This window comes from Petaurus breviceps, unplaced genomic scaffold (genome assembly GCF_028583685.1).
Source record: "Petaurus breviceps papuanus isolate PSGF00001 unplaced genomic scaffold, PetGlider_PUasm1.0 90416, whole genome shotgun sequence".
Taxonomy (NCBI): domain Eukaryota; kingdom Metazoa; phylum Chordata; class Mammalia; order Diprotodontia; family Petauridae; genus Petaurus; species Petaurus breviceps.
Window position 1 is genome coordinate 2379986 of NW_027187244.1, and position 21593 is coordinate 2401578.

General features: G+C 37.9%; 1 pseudogene; it reads right to left on the bottom strand.

Annotated features, from left to right (window-relative positions):
• Nucleotides 1-19176: 19176 nt before the first annotated feature.
• LOC138177444 (large ribosomal subunit protein uL3 pseudogene) lies at nt 19177-20391 on the bottom strand (annotated as a pseudogene).
• Nucleotides 20392-21593: the final 1202 nt, after the last annotated feature.

A 21593-nucleotide genomic window follows, 5' to 3' on the forward strand; every position in this document is an offset into this window, starting at 1 on the left:
ACCCTGAGCAAAAAGCTTCAACATTTCAGTGCTTTAGGCAACTCCATAAAGATAATTCATTGTAGAGAAAGCACCTTCTTGCATTGGTAGAAAAACTTTTCTCACCTAGAATTTCACTGTACTTATGAACCCACGGTTCAATTCCTTATCCTTAGCATTTATACTTGCTTAAAAAATATAGTATCATCAGTGAAAAAAATGGATACAACCTTATTTAGGTAGTTTATAATTAGAGAAAAAAAGTTCTAGACTTTTTTATTAGAGTTCAGTGCAGTATGAGATAATAGTTAAGCATGGTGGTCAAAAGTCTTCATACTTCCTTAGCTAAGGGATGATGTCCAGAACTGGGGTGATGATAGTGGCAATTTTCTCTTCTGACTGCATCACATAAAATGTTTCACATTTTAGGAAGCCTATTGAGAAGACAGTGGCTTTCTATGGGAGGTTGAAGAAGATGGTAAAGGGCCACAAATTTATTCCATATGAGAAATGGTTGAAAGAACTGTGATTCTTAAGCCTGCAAAAGGTAATGTTTAAGGGAGATATGATCATTCTCATCAAGTATTTGAAGGATTGTCATGTGAAAGAGAGTTTAGGTCTTATTCTGTTTGGTCATAGGGGTGTAACTAAAGAAAGTGGTTGGAAGTTGTCAAGAGGCAAATTTAGTTATAATAGAAGAAACCACTTGAAAATAACTGGAGTTATACCACAATGCAAGGGCCTCCCTTGGCAGGTGATTGGCTCCCCCTCACTGGAGATCTTTATACAAAGTCTGGAAGGTCATTTGTCTGACATTTTGTAAAGGGAATTCTTCTGCTGATGCAGGTTAACCTACATGGCCCCTGTGACTCTTGCTCTGCTCACATCCTTTGTTTCTATGACTTAGTCATGCTTGTCCAACTGGTAAATGTAAGATGGCCTCTGAACCTATCACCACAACGTTGCTATGCAGGATAAATCTGTAGTTTTTGCTTTCTGTTTTGATTTTTGTCTCTGTTTTCAAGAATACTTTAAATATTAATGCTCCTTCCAGAGCGATGTCTTGCCACTAAGTGAAATGATAACCTTAAATTAACTGGATAATCTGTTTATGAAGTTCACTAAGTTTTGGGGGAATATGGCTAAAGGAGCAACATAAATGTCAACTTCCTTTACTATTATTTTCTCAAGATTTGATGTACTATGCAAACATTGACAGACGCAGTTGAATTCAACATAACAAGATATGCTTTAGTCATTCAGATTACTACAGCAAGAGAAAGTAAGAACACACTTGACTTTGGGGCGGCCAGGTAGCACAGCTAGTAAGAGTACCGGCTCCAGTGTCGGGATGACCTGGGGATAGAATCTGGGTTGAGGCACTTAGCACCCACCCAGAAATAACTGGCCATATAATCTTGAGCAAGTTACTTAATCCCAATTGCTTAGGGGTGGCCAGGTGGCTCAGCAAGTAAGAGCACCGGCTCCTGGCAGGATGACCTGGGGATCAAATCTGGGCTCAGATACCTAGCACCACACCCAGAAATAACTGGCCATGTACCCTTGAGCAAGTTACTTAACCCTGATTGCTTTAAAAAAAAAAAAAGAACACACTTGACTTGGCAATAGGAAGCCCAAGAATCCAGTATCCATTAACATGTCAATTTTATGACCATAGACAAGTACCCCCAGTTTCCTCATTTATAAAATGGGAATAATAATGCTATGAAATTGTTGTGAGAATCAAAGGAAATTTTCTTTGTAAAGGTACAGTACAATATAAATTCTGGTCATTATTAACATCATCAGCAATGAACTCAAATTATTTTGTATTCCACTTGCCACGTTGTCAAGTTCTAAAGAACTTATATTTTTTCCCAATGACAAAGCAATTCATGAGAGGAGGATTATAATGAGTTATTTTTTATGTGTCTGTGTATTTGTTGTTAATTGGACTTATGGTTTTGCTGATGTAGAAAACTACAGGTAATTAACTTCCTTCTTCAATGCTTATGGATATATATTCTCTGAAACTCACCATTTGAGTGATTTGGCTGTAGCACTGAGAAATTGAAAAAATTGCCCAAGGTCACACAGTTAGTATCTATCAAAGATGGGACTTGAGCTCTTTTCCTGATCCATTGGCCAGTTTATTTTTTTTTAAATCCACTATGCCTTTCTTACTTTCAAATGGCAAATTAGAAGGTCTAAGTTTCAGAAAATCACATTTTAAAATTAAAACTCACAGCTTAAATTGTATTTAAAAAGCAGCTAATTATTTCAACCAGTAACTTCCTTAAACTGAGAGTGATGAGAAGTAATATTGGAAGAGTTGTTGAAGATAATTGTCGTATTAAGTTCTATACATCTTCTTTTTCCTATTCATGGAAGGTATACACTCTTTGTTTTTCACTTCAAGTCTAATTTTGTTCTCTGTTCAAACTTAGGTTTGATTAAAGAGGATGATGTATTTTCTGTTATATTGTAGATTTCATAAAGACCAAAAAAATCTGAGTTTTCCCCTGATTTCCAATGCTTTCCAAGTAGGAAAGAAAGCTAAAGATATCAGAGTCTAGTCGTATGGAAAGGATACTAAACCAAAAGTCAGGTAATGTGTATTTTGTTCCTAAATTGCCATTTGGAGTTATACAATTCATTTAATCTCTCAATATCTGATTTTCCTTCTCTATAATGTTAGTATCCCCTAAAGTCTATATTCTGATGCCTTCCCAGGGAATAGAGGTGATCACAGGCTCTTGAGGGGCTATGGCAGATGAACAAAACTTCTGATAGACCCTATAAAACTAAAAACGTTTTGGTATGGACCAGTAACAGATTACATCTCTGTTGTCTAAGACCTAACCTAGCTGAGCTTAGAGAAACTCATCATCAAGTAATTCATAAAGCAATGAGTTTTTCAGGGATTACAACTCAGAAGAACATTTTATCAAGGTATAAAGATTGTGATATACTTGGGAGGAAAGAGTGTTCTCATTGATAAGACTGTGGATTTCATAAATTCTCAGTGTGAAATGCAGATATTAATACCTGCCTTACCTACCCTTCGAGGTTTGCTAATAGTGATAAAATTAAATAATAGGTATGAGTCTTTAAAAATTATAGTACAGTACATACATAATGAAAAAGTAGGATGAACTCATGTCTCCTTGACTCTCCAGGATGGTAGGGTCAGGATCTTGCCCCCTTATGGAAAATAAATTGACTTAGTATTAATAGACTTTGGCTCTTTTTCCAGTTTCATCACTTCCTGGTCATGTGAACTTTGACAAATTGCTTTTATGTCTCTTGACATCAGTTTGTATAGTAGCAAAATAGGGACAATAATATCTATCTTTCCTACCATATATCATTGATCATTATTGTAATGCTCAAATGAGAACAAATATATAGATTATTTGATAAATTATAAAGCAAGGTATAAAAATAAGATGTTACATAGAATGAAATCCAATAATAAATGATGACTTATGATTCTATATGTCTTTGATAAATCTCATGGTCTGATGAATATAGAAGGACACTATGTATATTTGTTGTTGCTGTTGATTTGTTTCCTTCATGTCCAACATTTCATAATATCATTTGGGATTTTCTTGGCAAAGGTACTGGAGTGGTTTTCCATTTCATTCTCCAGCTCATTTTATCAATGAAGAAACTGAGGCAAACAGTTAAGCAATTTTTTCCAGGGTCACACAGCTAGTAATTGGCTGATGCTGGGTTCAAACTCAGGTCTTCCTGACTCCAGGCCCAGCATTCTATGCACTGTACTACTATACTAAATTCCCTGGATACTCATCCACCTGCCATGTCACTATATAATGATTTCACATGCTTTTAAAATATTTTTTTCATATTTACACCCTCATATATAGCATAACAGGTATGCTGTCTGAGTATATGTGATTATTGGGAAGAATTTGTATGTTACATAATGGTCATGATTTATACTAGAAACATAGGCTTTTAGCTATTGGATATAGTATTAAGTCGTTTTTATAGTCATGGAACAATAAAGCTTGAGAACTGATTTTTTTAATAATGATCATTGAAAACAAAAGTTGCTTAAATAAATTTAATTCAGGAAAGAAGAGAAATGGTAAATTGGGTAAAATCCTCACATCAATTATTATTGACAAGGGTATGCTATCAAAAGTTTATATGAAGGGGGCAGCTAGGTGGTGCAGTGAATAGAGAACTGTTCCTGGAGTCAAGAGGACCTGACTTTAAATCCAGCCTCAGACACTTAACACTTACTAGCCGTGTGACCTTGGGCAAGTCACTTAACCCCAACTGCCTCTCCAAAAAAATTTATATGAAGCTAGCATAAATATATACAATTTAAAACTGTTGTGTAATATTTAAAATCATAAGGAAAAATTTAGAAATTAATTATATTAAATAACCCATAATAAGAAAAATGCATATTAATTCAGCCCAGAGGTTTCATGTCACATACAGGAAACTAGAACAGATTACAAGGAGTGATAGAAGGGTGGAAAAAGTAAAATGCTGAATTAATCCAATAATAAAGGAAAGTAAATTGAAATTGTGCTGAAAAATAAAACTGCAAAAATATCCAGACCCTTTGACCCAGGTATCCTAATTTGCAGTACTTACCCCAAGGGAGTCAATTGTTTTTTTTAAGGTTCTGTGGATACTAAAATATTTATGACAACACATTTTGTAAGGGCTAGAATTGGAAAGAAAATAGATGAATATGATTTGGGGAATGCACAAACAAATCTTCACACATGAATGAAATGGAATATTTCTTTATTCAAAGATAATGGATATGAAAAATACAAAGTCACATGGGAAGGCTCATGTGAACTGTGAACTAAGAAGAACCTGTAAAACAATATGCACAGTGATTCAACAATGTAAATTGAAAGGACAGCTATGTATATTTAAATGAAATGTGGTGGAATGATAATGAGCAAGCTTCTCCCCAAGGAAAGATATTACAAAATGACTCCCTACTTTATTTGAAGGGATGAGAGACTACAGGTAGGGAATACTGCACTTATTGCCAGATTTAGCTGACAGACATTAGTTTTGTTCTAATGCTTTTCCCCGCTCTCTTTTTCAAGTTTTGTATTTTAATGGGATGCATTAAAAATGAAAGGGATATGAAAATTAAAAAAAATCAATAAAATTAAAATATAAAACATGAAAATACTGGATTGTAAAGATCAGTGGCAAAAATTATAATTTATTAATGTTTTATGATACCCACCCTAGTCTTAATACATAAATTATATGCTTTATATAAAGAAGCATTCATATATTGTGAGTTAATATAGTGCATATCATACAGTATAAAGACCAATGCAGTATACTGGATAGAAACATAACCTCATCATCAGAAAGACCTAGATTCTATATCTGCCTCTGCCACATGCTTGCTATGTAACTATGGTTGTTACTTAACCTCTTAGTGCCATAGGAAACTCTATGATTCTAGGTTGAAAAACAGATACACATCTGCATAGATAGTTTCCCCTACCAAGAATTCCCTATTCCAAATAATCACAGGTCCAGCCACGAGTAAAATTACAGCATATATTATTGCATAACATATTTCAATATCTACTCATTGTGAAATGCTCCTTCCATTTGATGAAATTGTTAATTTCTGATACTTTGTCAAGAAAGTAGGAGACAAAGAAGTATATTCAACTTTTATAATTCGCACTGCTACAGAAGCAGGTGATAAAATGAGCAGTTGATTGCTCATACATTGCCATTGTCATATTATGATGCTAGAGATTATGAAGGAAGTTGATATATAAAGTTTAATGGGGTGCAGGATTGACTGTTATCTAGTATGAAAAGAGAGTGAGCAGACAGTGATGTACTTAGAAGGAAAACAGTACTTAATATACATGAGATGAAGAGTATAGGTGAAGAGACAGAGAGGGTGAAAAAAGTTTACATCTTCTTTGGGCTAATTGTTCAAATGAGTAATGAAGCAATGATTTCCACAGCAGTGTACAATGGAGAGGAATTGCAATAGATTAAGGTGGTTGGAAGAAGCATTACTGTGGAAAAGGGACTTGACCTAAAATGTAAAAATGGTTATTCTTCAGGTAGGAAGAAAGGAAGTTTTAACTATTCAAATCAAGAGAGAATGAAAACATGGAAGGGGGAACAGATCAAATGAGCTGGGTGACAGTGAGCAGACTAACCTGACTAGAGAGATTGTTTTCATGCTGTAGAGTGATAGAAAAAGAGACTGGATAAGCTGAAATTAGATGTTGAGGTCTTCAATGAAAAGCAAAGGGATTTTATTAGATGTTTTTTCTTGTAGGTAATCAAGAACCATTGAAGATGAGTGAGAAAGAAAAGTCAGAAAGTAGAACCAATTGATAGGGACAGAGGTTGAGTTTTTATTTGGACATGTTGAATTAAAGGGCATAGGATTATAGAAGCAGAGTGGGAAAGACCTAAAAATGATGGAATGATATACAAATGTGTTTTATTTTTTTTTATTCTGGTCTCTCCTCCTGACAACCCTCTGCCTCAAATTAGTATAAGTAGCTTGTGTAAGACAATAATAGGTAATAAGATTACAAAAAGGAGACATAGAAGTAATTTACAAACTCTTTCATAAATCAAGGGAACATAGTAGGTACTTGCAAACTGTCTCATAAAATAGGGGAGTATAGGAACCACTTGCAACTCTTTCACAAATTAACTGGGGCCACATTCTTAGACTATGTGCTGAATTATGGGAAACCCTAGGTAATGGGTCCTGGGTCCTACTTGCTACCCTCAATCTGTAAACCAAGGAAAATTAGCAAACCATTTTGCAAAGTAACTAGCCCTAGGATGGTACTGATAATTTCAGATGTTGATTTGTTAATGAATGCCTAAAGTGTCATGGATAAGAATAAATCCTTCCCTCACCACCAAAATCCCATAAAAGTGTGACCCCAAACTCTTGCCTCTCAAAAGTCTTTCACTTGCTATGAGTACAAGCTGCCCAAGTGCTCCCAGCTTACATCCACAGTTACATCACTGACTCTCTGTCCTCCTCCCTCTCCCCTTCTCTTACTCAAACTGCCTACCTCCCTCTCCTACCACATCCTCACTCCCCATGACATCTACCTTTGTACTCCCCTCACCAGGTCAGAAGTCTCTATTTTCTGTGCCTTATTATAGTATGATTGAAACATTACATCTCACTTGCTGCCACTGTGGTCTTTCCTGGCATGTTTCCAAATTGTCAGCCTTGATTTAACAGAAGCCCCATCAGTAGTTACCTTCCCTTAGCCCATAAACTTGGGTCAACACCAGGGTTGGGCTATTTGTAGACATACTTATCATGGATAAGCAGGGGGGTATGAATCCATTGGTATAAACAAGAGTGGAAAGAGAACCTCATGTCTCCTTTTCAGGAGCAACTACTGCTCCCACAATTGTTGGGTCATAATAGATGAACAAATTATACACACACGTGTATGTGTATATATAGGCACATGCATACATATGTATGTAATATATATGCTTATGGGTATATACATGTATACACACATATATACATATACATATATGCATATATATGTATTCACAGAAAAGAAGGAGTAATATAAGTCAGATGGGAACCGTAGAAGTAGATTTTCAATTTACCTCTCTAGAGAAAATATGTGAATCCTTTAAGGTGAAACTATTTGTTTCCCTGAGAGCAGCTTTTAAAGACAGAGAATAAGTTAAATGTAGTAAAACTTTTGAAAGAATCTCACCCAATGTTGGTGGTGCTCTAGTCAATGTTTAATAGCTGACTCTCTAAAAAGGCACAGCACATTTTTAGGTTTGTTGTTGTTTAGTGGTGTCTGACTGTGACCACATGGATCATAATTGTCCATGGGGGTTTTCTTGGTAAAGATAAAAAAAAGTGGTTGCCATTTCCTTCTCTAGTGGATTCTTTTGTCAGGCAATTAGACCTTAAATAACTTACCCAAGGTCAAGTAGCCAGGAGGTATATGAGGCCAGGTTTGAACTCACGTCTTCCTTTTACTAGACCCAGTGTTTCATCTATTGAACCATCAACTGCCTTAACTTTTATGTTTAAGTTGTGCTATTACCATTTATCCATCACTGTCTTAAGTCTAGATAATCAGCAAAACAATAAATTTAGCCCTGATTTGTAGAATTTTCTAATTTCCAAGATATGAATAGACTAATAATTTAACAGTTTGTATGAGCTCACTTGAGCACACACTACATCATAAAATTTCCAGTCAGTAGGTCCAACCTCAAAATAAGTTCAGGCAAACTTAGGTGTGTAGCAAAGTACCCTCAAAAGGTGAAGGAGACATGCATTGCCCAATGTAATACCTGCCCTTATACAAGTGAGGCAGATGCCACATAAAAGTTAATTGCCATCTTCAGATCTGTTTGCAAAGTAATACTGCTATTTTCTTTAAGTAGGGAAAGGGTATCGTTTTCTAAGAATTGGTTTGGAATGCCATCTGGCTCTTAGAAAAGTGTGTTAATTTTTTCATAAGCCTCACAGCCAGAGTAAAGAGAAATGTAATAAGGTCTGGCAGCTCTTCTTAGAGCATTGTAATGATCAGAGGAAACTACCCCTGCTTGGGGAAGCTCAGAGATACCGATGGAGGCTAATGTCGGTACTAATCTGTGTTTAGGTGGTGGATAGTCCTTCAGGACCCAGCCTTCCTGATATCAAGCTAAGAGCTTTTATTCTATGGACATGGTTGGTCCTGTTTCTGTGGAATTGCTATTCAATGAATTTTAATTCAACTTTTACTGTTTTTTCATTGTTCTAAGGTTTTCAAATAGACCAATACATTTCTGAGTGTATATGTTTATTTTAGCATTGTATTGGTTTAGTGGTTCAAAATAAAATTTAAATTCTTACTCACACACTCCAAGAAAAATTGTGTGACATTTCTGTCACACACTCACAGAATCAAGAAAGGAAAGATAAAAGAGCTAAGACGTTGGTGCTAATACGTTTCTTTATGCTCTAAGCCTAATGACAAGTCCAATGAGATGATATTTTAAAAAGTTATTATTAAAATATGCTTAACAATTTATATTCACATAATGCTTCATGGTTACAAAGTCATTTACATGATTTCATGTGATCCTTCTTTAAAGACAGGACATACAAATGTTGTGAAGTAGATAGAGAGCTAGACCTGGATCCAGGAAGAATAAAGTTTACTTCACACCATAGTTATTGTTACTAGCTGTACAACCCTTGACTAGTCACTTAACCTATCTCAGTATCAAGTTTCCCATCGCACATCTGGATTTTTTTAAGCAATTGGAGTTAAGTAACTTGCTCAAGGTTACATGGCCAGTTATTTCTGGATGTGTTGCTAAGTTTCTGAGACTGGATTCGATCCCAGGTCATCCCAACTCTGGGGCAGGTGCTCTTACTCACTGTGCCACCTGGCCACCTCTCACATCTGGGTTCTTTCTGGATATCTTCTTATACATTTTTTTCCTTAGAGGTAATTGGGTTTAAATGATTTGCCCAGGATCACGCAGCTAGTAAGCATCTGAGGTAAAATATGAACTCAGGTTCTCCTGACTCCATGGCTGGTACTCTATCCACTGCACCACATAGCTGCCCCTGCATATCTTCTTAACTGCCATATTGTCATGCTGGAGAAATCTCTGCTCTGAGGTCTTCCTCTCCTATTTGGTAACTCCCTCCTAGGACCAGCATTTTGGAAAGAACCCCAGTTATACATAATCTCACTCTTACCCTCTAATTTTACGTCAACAGCCTGTGTCAGTTGTTTCTTTAAGAATCAGTAAGGGTAGTGGTAAGGAGTTAACATCCCACATGGAAAAACTCTCATGATATCCTTCAATCTATTTTAGATTCTTTTCTCTTCACTCCCCTCCTCATACTCACAGCCCTCTTAGATATTGGTCTTGACAGTATCTGAAGCCCCATTACTCATACATAGAGACCTTCATCTCTCTACTGAGCTGGGTGTGTCTTCAGACAACAAGAAAAGAGATTGGGTTCAAATTTGAAGTTTTTCCAGAGTAAAAACTTTTGCAAGAGCTTGTGCTCTACTGGTAAAACCTTCAAGAATCCATGGCATCTGTTTCACACTACTTTGAGGCAACATCAAAGGACCTATGTGGCAAATAACATGTTCAAATAACAAAATCAACTAAATCACCTACTTCATAATTCTATAGAAAGAACTGTAGTTGGGTAAATTTACTTCAATTCCCAGTTCTACTTGCAATCTGTATGGATTTGGGCAAGTAACTTCACATCACTGAACCTCAGTTTCTTTGTTTATAAAAAGACAGGATAAGAATAAATGGTATTTTAGGTCACTTCAATTCTCTGAGAATTCTTTTTTTCAGGTCAGTGTTTAAGTGATACACTCTTTTGGGTTGGCTTTTGGCCTTATTCTAATTGTTCTCTGTGATCATAGTCTCATTGAGGAGGTTTTAATATTAAATTATTTAAGCTGCCATTGAATAGTCAAATGATAATGTAAATAAATAACAAGTTAACAGCAAAAGCCTATGTGGTACATTTGAAAGAGAAGTGGAATTATAGACAAATGGAATAGGTTTAAATTTTTCAATCATTACTTACTACCTGTATAACCTTTGGTGAGTCATTTAGCCTCCTTTGGCCTCAGTTTTCTTTTCCATAAGATGTGGGGTTTTGACTAGAAAGCTTCTATAATTTCCACTATGTCAAATTGTATGATCCCACTATTATAAACATAGTCCAGATTGATGAAAATGTTACCATACCTTTGAAAAGGGGATATTTTCTTTATTAATTTTTGACAGAATCAGTCACTAAGCAAAACACATAGACAGGGGAATATGAGTTATTTTTAAAAGTTATGTATTTTAACATCATTTGATGTTTTCATATATTCTCTTTCTTTCCAGTTGAAATAGTCATAAGGGATCACAATCTACCTAAGATTTGTTTAAAAAAAAACTCATGTTATATTGAATTTTAAAAGTAAAGTTAATGCCCCCTTTCCCAGTTTCAATAGGGATTCAATAATAATCTGGGTCTCAGCTTATTGACACTCATTTTGCAGCCTTTTGACTTACTACTTAGTTTAATCTATGTTGCTACTCAGCTATTGATGGACATGAAATTAAGTCAGTACCAGCCATGCTGTGCTGGCATTCCATTAAGTCAGTGATTGATGGGAAAAAATTGTGCTTCTTACTTTTAATGACTCAAATTGCCCTACCTACATTATCTCTCTGACTGAGCACCAGCAAATGCTCCAACAACCTCTTCAGTGATGGGTAGTGATTGTTTCCTTACCCTTTATTGATATGATGAACAAAATTTTAGCTATGTCATTAAAAGTTTATATACTATTAAGAGGTCACACTTTGGATTATTAATTTACATTCTTAGTGTAGCTGAATCTTGTATATTCAGTTTAATGGAGAATCTGGAATCAGGAAGACCTGTCATTTTAATCCCGCCTTTCACCCTTACTAGTGGTAACCTCCATTCAGTTATTCAAACTTACATCCTCATCTTCCTCATTTGTTAAAAGTGCCTAATAACAACTTTAGTATATAGCTCACAGGATTGTTACAAAGTTCAAATGTTATCAAACAATCAATGAATTTGAGAATTGGAAATGTCATTGTTGGCTATCCAATTAAACCCATATATAAAAGGAGTCTCCACTATAATATATACAAGTGATTATCCAACCTCAGCTTAAAGACCTTTAAAAAGAGAGAACCAACTGTCTCCTGAGGCAGTCCATTCCACTTCTGAAACATCTCTAATTGTTAGAAAGATTGATTTTTCCTGGTATGAAACATAAACTAGTCTCAATACTAATTTCTCCTAGTTCTGCCCTCTGGGATCAAACCAAACAAGTCTAGTCTCTCTCTTCCATATGAGAGACCTTCAAATAGTTGAAGAGAGCTATGATGTCAAACAGAGTCTTCTCTTTTCCAGACTAAATGTGATTAGTCCCTTCAACTGATCTCCATAGGTCAAGAACTCAGAGCACTTCATTTTGCTGGTTGCTTTCCTTTCATTGCTTTACCTCTAGCACTCATATTAGTCATTCATTATGCCCAGAACTGAACAAAGTACTCCAGATAAGGTCTCCAAAGGGCACAGTACAGTCAGACTGTCACTCCCTTATTTCTGGACACTATTTCCCTCTGAACACATTACAAGACTGTTAGATTTTCCTAGCTTCCATAACCAACTACAAAGACATGTGAAATTATTTTATACCAAAATCCAAGACTTTACATTTATCTTTATTAATATGAAGTCATTCAATCGATCAGTAAGCATTAATTAAGTGCCAACTATATACCAGACTTTGAGCTAAGCACTGAGGATACAAAAAGGAAAAAGAATCTTTGGCCTCAAGAAGTTTAAAATACAATGACAGAAGACAAAAGGAAGCTGAAAGGTGTGTACCAAAAGGGAAAGAAAAAGCAGCTCACATGCATAAGTGATACAGAAATAAAAAAAATGGGGGAGTGGAGACAAGATGGCAGGGTAGAAGCAGGACCTCCTCTGGGTTCTGGCTTCCAATTTCCCCAAACCATGTAAAAGGGGACTCTAAACAAACTTTGGAGATGCAGAACCCCCAAAATGACACAGAGAAGCTAACCTCCCACTGAGGAGAGCCTGGCAGGCTGGCAGGAATTGGCCAACACTCCCACAATCTGGGAGCCAAGCCCAGCCCAACACCTGAGGCTTTAGCCCCAGGGCAGGCCTGACCAGCCGCTGGCCAGAGGGACTCCAGATCACCAGTTGTGGTCCTTTCCAGATTTATCAACACATAGATGCGAAGGACAAAGTGAGAGGTCAGTTCAGTCTGACCTTTGGGACCAGTAAGTGGGAGTGCGTGGCTTTTGCCCCTGGGAAAAGAAGATTTTGAGATGCCAGCACAGCCAGCCAGTGCCAAGTGACAGCTTCAGCTCCTGGCCTGCAGAGTGTAGGGGGACCAAGCACCAGTGTGAGGGGTTATCAATCTTGCTTTAACCTTCTTGGATCTGGATTGCACTCTAGGGTGGAGGTCCTGGGGTGTGTGTCCAGCTTGCCAGAGTGTGTGGAGACCTCAGAGAGGGCACCCATCTAATACCTCCAGCAGCTGAGATAACCCCAGCATTTGTGACAAAAGCTCCCCTGTCTGGTGGCAGAGTCCTAAAGTGGCAAAATGCCCAGGGGTCAAGTGACTAAGGGGCAACATTACCAGGCAAAGGAAACAAAGTAGACAGAAGATTCCAATATTAGACTTCTATTTCGGGGACAAAAAGGAGCAAAGCATGGAATAGGAGGAAGACAGTGAAGTCAGAACTCCTGCACCAAAAGCTTCAAAGGAAAACACGAGCTGGTTACAGGCCATAGAGGACCTTAAGAAGCAGATAAGAGAAATAGAGGAAAAATTGGGAAGAGAAATGAGAACAATACAAGAAAATTAGGAAATAAGAGTCAACATCCTGGCTGAGGAAAATCACACTTTAAAAAACAAACTTACTGAAATGGCAAAGGAGGCTCAAAAAGGCAATGAGGACAAGAATGCCTTAAAAAGCTGAATTTGCCAGATGGAAAAAAAATCTAAAAAGCTCAATGAGGAGAATCATTGCTTCAGAATTAGATTGGAGAAAATGGAAGCTAATGACTTTATGAGAAATCAAGATACTGTTAAACAGATTCAAACAAATGAAACAATAGAAGGCAATGTGAAATATCTCATTGGAAAAAACACTTACCTGGAAAATAGATCCAGGAGAGATAATTTAAAAATTATTGGACTACCTGAAAGCCATGATCAAAGTAAAAACCTAGAAATAATCCTTCAGGAAGTTCTCAAAGAAAACTGTCCTGATGGTTTAGAACCAGAGGGCAAAATAGAGGTTGAAAGAATCCACCAATCACCTCCTGAGAAAGATCACCAAAAGAAAACTCCTAGGAATATTATAGCCAGGTTTCAAAATTCCCAGATTAAAGAGAGAATATTACAAGCAGCCAGGAGGAAACAATTTGAACATTGTGGAAACACAATCAGGATAATCCAGGATCTGGCAGCTTGTACATTGAGGGATTGAAGGGCTTGGAATATAATATTCCAGAAGTCAAAGGAGATGGGATTAAAACCAAGAGTCACCTACCCAGCAAAACTGAGTATCATGTTTCAGGGGAAAATATGGTCATTCAGTGGAATACAGGACTTTCAAACATTCTTGCTGAAAAAAACAGAGTTGAATAGAAAATTTGACATTCAGATACAAGAAGCAAGAGAAGCATGAGAAGGTAAACAGGGAAAAGAAATCATAAGGAACTTATCAAAGTTGAACTATTAATATTCCCACATGGAAAAACAATAATTGTAACTTCTGAAACTTTTCCCAATAGTTGAAGGAAATACACACACACACACACACACACATATATATATATGTATATTTGTCTATATATGAGGATATATGGGCATATGAATACATATGTGAAGGTGTGTATATATGTTTACAGATATACATTGATAGAGGGCATAGAACCAATTTAACAGGAAGGGATGATACTTAAATGGTGAAATTAAGAGGTGAGAGAGGAATATGATGAGAGGAGATGGGGAGATACAGAATGGGTAAACTATATATGTAAAAGAGGCAAGGGAAAATGTTACAATGGAGGGGAAGAATAGGAAGGCAAAAGGGAATGGGTCAACCTTATTCCCATTGAATTTAGCGTGAGGAGAGAATGAAGTGCACACTAAATAGGTATTTCACCCTCTAGGAGAGTAGGGGGGGGAAGGGGATGAGAGAGAGAATGATAGAACGGAGGGCAGGCTGGGAGGCAGGGAATTTGGAAGCCCTCACTTTTGAAAAGGGACAAGATCAAAGCAGAGAATAGAACAAGTGGGAGGTGGGATAGGATGGAGGGAAATATAGTCAGTCTTTTAAAATATATCTACTATGTTATTGTTTTGCATTAGCCACACATGTACAATTTATACTGAACTGCTTATCTTCCCCTGAAGGGTGGGTGACAAGGGAGGAAGGGAATGAAATTGCAATTCAAAGTTTTTAAATCAAATATTCAAATATATATATATATATACTATTATTAATACTATTTTCATGTAATTGGGAAATAAGATATACAGGCACTGGGGCATAGAGATCCACTGGAAATTCGAAAGGGGTGTGGGAGAAAATATGGGAGAGAGCAGATTGGAGAAGGGGATATCCTGTGGGACTGCTATTTTGGGGTGGTGGGTGGGGGAAAACAGGAAGAAAATTAATAACTCAAAATCTGGCAGAAATGAATGATGTAAATCAGAAGTTAATAAAGCATTTGAGAAAAAAATAAGACAACAATGAAAAAAAAAAGAAATGGGTCTAGGGGCCCTCATTAAGCAGAGATTCTGAGAGGAACTCTCTGTTCCACTCTTTAATGAGAGAAGTTCCAGGAGCAGAGGCTCTTATAAGCTATAGTAAGCTATAAGTGATGTAGTTTTGCAGGATGAAGAGATTCTCAGGGCATGATGGAGAGTAGTCTGAAGGAGTATAAGACATAGCCCAATATATGCACATATTTATTCAAGGCAATTGTGAATCTTAAAACATTACAGAAACACATAAGATCATAGAGTTAGAGTTGAAAGAAACCCTTAAATGTTATCTAATACAATACACTCATTTTACAGATCAGGAAACAGCCCAATATTACTATTGATATTTTTGTTCTAATATATGATTTCATCCATTTAAAGAATTCTTAGGGAAGAAACAGCCTCTAATAATACAAATCAGTAACTTTCCTACAATTTTTAATCATAGCCTTCAGTGCCTGGGTCACAGATGATTTAAGTGAATTTCCTGGGCACTCATAGTCAGTTTTGTGCAGAATTTGAACACAAAACCAGGTCTTCCTGACTCTGAGTTCTACATTCCATCAAAGATACCATGCTTTCTCATATTTTATTGTTGTTATAACTAGTTGGTAGGTTATCACTGAAATGTAGACTCAGAGATGGAAACAACATTATTGGGCATCTGATTATATTTTTCTTCATTTGTGAAATGTATTAAGAAGCCCAGAGAAGTTAAGTGGCTTGCCCTAAATCATGCAGTGAGTAAATGACAAAGATGAAATTTGTCCTCAGGTCTTGGGAATTCCTGCCCAGGGTTATGGGCTCTGGCTCTTTATGTGCTTTCATTCTTCTCCCTCACCTCCCTCCCCATTCCAATTCAGAAAATTTTCTTAGTTCACCTAAATTGGTTGGTGAAATATGAGGAATTGAAACTTAATTTAGTCTAACTGCCTTATCTTTCCTCATTTCTACTACTGTAAGCTTGTTCTCATCTTCATCATGACTTCCAGTTACTTCATTATCTCATTCAATTGTACAGTATAATCAGCTCTCAGTTCTCTTGCCCTATTGCCCTTGTCCTGTTGTCATTCATGATTTGCCACACAAAGACCCTAAATTACCCTTGCTATATTCTTTCTCTTCTATTCCTATGCTGTTTAATAGCAATGGAGGAAGTCCAAAACTTATAAACTATATCCACTATAAACATATGGCATGTAATCTCAACTTAATCTCATTGCATCATGAAAATCCTTTTTTTTTAATTGACTAAATTATATTTTCCAAAACAATTGTTCTAAACCTTTTATTTCCTCAATCCTCCCATACCACCCTTCCCTGCTGCCTTCTTTCTTAATAGAGGACTTTGTCTCAAAACTATTCAGCACCCTCCCTATTTTCTCTCTTTACTCTAGTCTTGATCAAGAAAAGGTCTTTCTCAACAAATGCTGTCCCTCTATGCTCTCAATATCATGTGTACTTTTGTCTTCTTCATCAACCTCCCATTTACTCTGTGTCTTTCTCTATGTCCTTTCCTCCCTTCCTTCCTTCCTTTCTTCCTTTCCTTCCTTCCTTCCTTTCCTTTCTTCCTTCCTTCCTTCCTACCTTCCTTCCTTCCTTCCTTCCTTCCTTCCTTCCTTCCTTCCTTCCTTCCTTCCTTCCTTCCTTCCTTCATTCCTTTCCTTCTTTCCTTTCTTCCTTCCCTCCCTTTATCATTCCTCCTCTTATTCCCTACCCCCTACTTTCCTGTAGGGTAAGATACCCAATTGAGTGTGTATGCTATTCCCTCCTTAAGCCAAATCCAAAGTAAGTAAGTGTGATAGTAATGGAATATAAAGATTCCACTGTATTGGCTTGGTTTTCAAACTGATTGTGTTAAAACCCAGAGCTTGTTAATCCCACCTGTGGGATGGACTTGTTGACTTGAAAAGAGAGACAAGAACTGGGAGGAGCTGGTGACGTAGATTTGGAGAGACACAAGAGAGAGGCAGAAGAACTTTTTGGAAGCAGCACCCTCGTGGAGGCAGAGAGACTGAGAGGATTGCTGACGGCCACTTTGAATTGCCCTGGACTTTTGAGACCTGCCCCCGGAGCTGCCAAGGACTGAAGAGACATGGCTGTTTTGCTGGTACTTTGTCTGTCTGTTTTGATGTTGTTTTGCCATATTTGTCCACTGGTGAAAGATAGTCCTTTTGTTGAAGAAGTCCTGGAACCTGGCTGTTGGTTCCAAAGCCCTGAAGAAGGATTTTCTTGTTGTATGTTTACAGAAATCCTGGTAGAGGGTTTTGCTAATGTTTTCAGGGGTTCTAGGACTGTTCTGCAGACAGAGGATGAATTAATGAAGAGACCGGCAATGTATCTTGTGGTCTTGCTAAGCCTTGTCTCCCCAGGAACTAAGATTACTGAGTTCTTGCCTCCTGTCAAGATGAAGAAAAGACCTCCATTTGGGTATTAAGTGCTGTGCTTAAACTTGATATAACTCTGGGGTAGATTCAATTGTGATCCAGGGGTGGGGAACTTTTGACCTTTTTGTGTTTTATGGTTGAACAAATGAATGTACTTTACTTAGATTGGAAACTAATCTCCATTTGAGAAGAGGGGCTTTGTGGTGGACTAAATGAAGGTACAGCCTAGGGGTGGAGTAGTATTTAGAACAGGGACTTTGTAATTGATTGAATGAATGGAAGGTCCTGGGGTGGGGTAGTACTTGGAGATTATTTAATCACACTTAGTAAATGCTGTATTTTGAGTGATGTCATGTTTTGATCTTCTCTGTTCTTGGTTTGTCACTGAACAAAATGGAGAGCAACTATGCTGGTATTTTGAACCTTGGGAAGTTGCCTTTCCATGGCATTACATTACAGTAACGTTGACTCATCCTCTTTCACCTTCCTGCTCTTCCCCACCATTGTATCAACCTTCTCCTGCCTCCTTTATCTGAGATAATCCACCCCATTCTAACTCTTCCCCTTCCCTTTTCCCAATATATTCCTCTCTCACCTCTTAATTTTATTTTTTGATATCCTCCCTTCACATTCAACTCACCCTGTGCCCTCTGTATATGTAAACATATATACACAAATACACACATACACACATATCTATGCCTACATGTATGTATGTATACATACATATACATGCATGTATATATACATATATATGTGTGTGTATGCATATACACACATATATAATCCCTTCAGCTATCCTCATACTGAGAAAAGTCTTATGAGTTACAAATATCTTCTTTCCATGCAGGAATGTAAATAGTTCAACTTTAATAAGTTCCTTATGATTTCTCTTTCCTATTTGCCTTTTCATACTTCTCCTCTTTCTTGTATTTGAAAGTCAGATTTTCTGTTCAGCTCTGGCTTTTTCATCAAGAATGCTTGAAAGTTCTCTATTTCATTAAATATCCATATTTTCCACTGAAGTATTATACTCAGTCTTTTCTGGATAGGTGATTCTTGGTTTTAATCCTAGCTTCTTTGACCTCCAGAATATCATATTCCAAGCCCTTTGATCCCTTAATGTAGAAGCTGCTAGATTTTGTTTTATCCTGATTGTGTTTCCATAATGCTCAAATTGTTTATTCCTGACTGCTTGTAGTATTTTCTCCTTGATCTGGGAAATCTGGAATTTGGCTATAAAATTATTAGGAGTTTTATTTTAGGGATCATTTTGAAAAGGCAATTGATGAATACTTTCAATTTCACTTTTGCCCACTGGTTCTAGAATATCAGAGCAATTTTGCTTGAGAATTTCTTGAAAAATGATGTCTAGGCTATTTTTTTTTAATTTTAAAAAATTTATTGTGAATCTACTAGCTCCAAATTGATCTGCAAAACCTAGGCAGCTTTTTCTTTCGTGACACTGTCTTTTTTGAGTGGTCCCATGAAAGCTTTCTTCTCCTCCACGATCTGGAACTGACCGTGACCAAATTTGGAGGTGGTGTCGATGAACTTCAGGTCGATCTTCTCCAGGGCATGATGTGTGTTGTGTACCAGCAGAGACTTCGGCAGGGTAAGGACATTCTTCTTGGTCCCAATGACACAGTCTTTCAGCATGACAATGTCATTGGTCACTTCACCGTAGTGGATGAAGCCTCCCAGAGGGTTGATGCTCTTGTCAGATCATAATTGGTGGACGCGTTGTTTTTGATCAGCTTGCCATCCTTGATCTGGTAGCCCTGGCCAATCTTGTAGATCTTCTTGCTGATATCGGTGCAATGGTGGTAGCCCTTCTGACCAGCCACAGAGAAGGCCACATGGGCAGCATGCCAAGCTCCAATACACGCCACCTTACGCAGACCTCAGTGGGTTTTTCAGGGCAGTTTCTTTGTGTGCCAGCGGCTGGTGACACCTTTGTAGCCCTTCCCCTTTGTCACTCCAATGACGTCAATCATATCATCTGCCCAAACCTGGTGGACACAGGCACCTGCTGCTCCAGCTTCTCCCGGGCCCAGTCCAGCTTCTCAGCCATGCTGCCGCCATTCACCTGGATCTCCATCAGGTGGGACTTCTTCTGCCTCAGAGGCAGCAGGTGCATCTGGGTGTGGGCAATGACATGGATCACCTGGCAGTACTTCTTCATGCTGCTGAAGTCTTTCTCCAGCTGATTTTTACTGTCATCGTCCTGCCACTTCTTGCAGTACTTGGTGAAGGCCTTCTTCTTGGATTTATTCCAGTTCTTATAGAATTGCCTCTTACACTCATCACTGATGTGCTCCATAAAGATGGTTTTGAAGCTGCGCAGGCCCCAGGGGTCTGCACGTAGCCCACGATGCCTATAATGACCATGGGGGGCATCTCCATGATGGTGATGGCCTTGACAACTTCCTTCTTGTTGACCTTCGATCCAGGCCTATTCACCTCCCTCACAATGGGGGTCATGCCAGCCTATATCTCAGGAAGGCTGTCAGGTGGATGGGCTTGGTGGGGTCATCTTTGGGGAAGCTCTTCACATTTCCTCTGTGCCTTCTGCTTCTTTTTCGAGTCAGGAAGCCCAGAAAACCGTGCCTGGGAGCCAAGAACTTCCTGTGGGACATACTGCCACGGTTACACCTGCACCTGCCACCGAGGTGGGTTGGAAGAGCTAGGCTATTTTTTTTATCATGGCTTTCAGGTAGTCCAATAATTTTTAAATGATCTCTCCTGTATCTGTTTTCCAGGTCAGTGATTTTTCCAATGAGTTATTTCACATTGCCTTTTACTTCTTCATTTGTTTGGATCTGTTTCATAGTATCTTGATTTCTCATAATGTCATTAGCTTCCATTTCTTCCAATCTAATTTTGAAGGAATTATTTTCTTCAGTGAGCTTTAGAAATTCCGTTTCCATCCTGTCAATTTGGCTTTTTGAGGCATTCTTCTCATTGATTTTTGGACCTCTTTTGCCATGTGATTAGTCTATTTTTTAAGGTGATATTTTCTTCAGTCAGCCTGTTGATAGTTTTTCAAGATTTTCTTGCATCATTCCCATTTCTCTTCCCAATTTTTCCTCTACCACTTTTACTTAATTTTCAAAATCTTTCTTGACCTCCTCCATGTCCTGTGACCAATTCATATTTTTCTTGGAGGCTTTTGATGCAGGGATTTTTACTTTGTTATCTTCTTATCATTCTATGTTTTGATCCTCTTTGCTCACACAAAAAATGATTCTATAGTTTGATTGTGCTTCCTTTGTTTGCTCATCCTGCCAGTCAATTACTTGACTTTTGACTTCTTTGCCATGGTAGAACTCTGCTTCAAGAGTGGAGAGCACTGTGTCCCAAATTTCTGGGGTTTTGTGCTGCTACTGTCAGAGCTTTTTTCAGGCATCTGACTCAGAACTGTGAGGACTTTCTTTCCACAGCCTCAACAAGCTCTGCTGCCAATGCTCCCCACCCTAGAAACACCACTCAAGATTGTGGCCCAGATCCAAGCAGGGCAAAGCAAGAGAACCCTGCCTTAGCATGAGCAAGACATTCCTGAAAATGGCCCCTGGAGAGTCACTTGCCCGCCTACAATCTATAGGCCAGAAGCCAGAAGCAGCAGCAGGGGCAGTAGTTGTACCCACTGACACCTCTGCTGCCTCGAGGTCAGGGGCCAGATTATGTTCTCTCATCCCAGGATCTACAGGGTTGCTCACTTTTTTTTTACTTTCTCTTTGGCATTTATGGTTTGAGAAGTCTGGAATCCAGCACAGCTGCCAGTGATTCACTCTGCTGAAGTCTGCTATAAAGTTTTGTGCTGTGAGTCTGGGCTCTCATT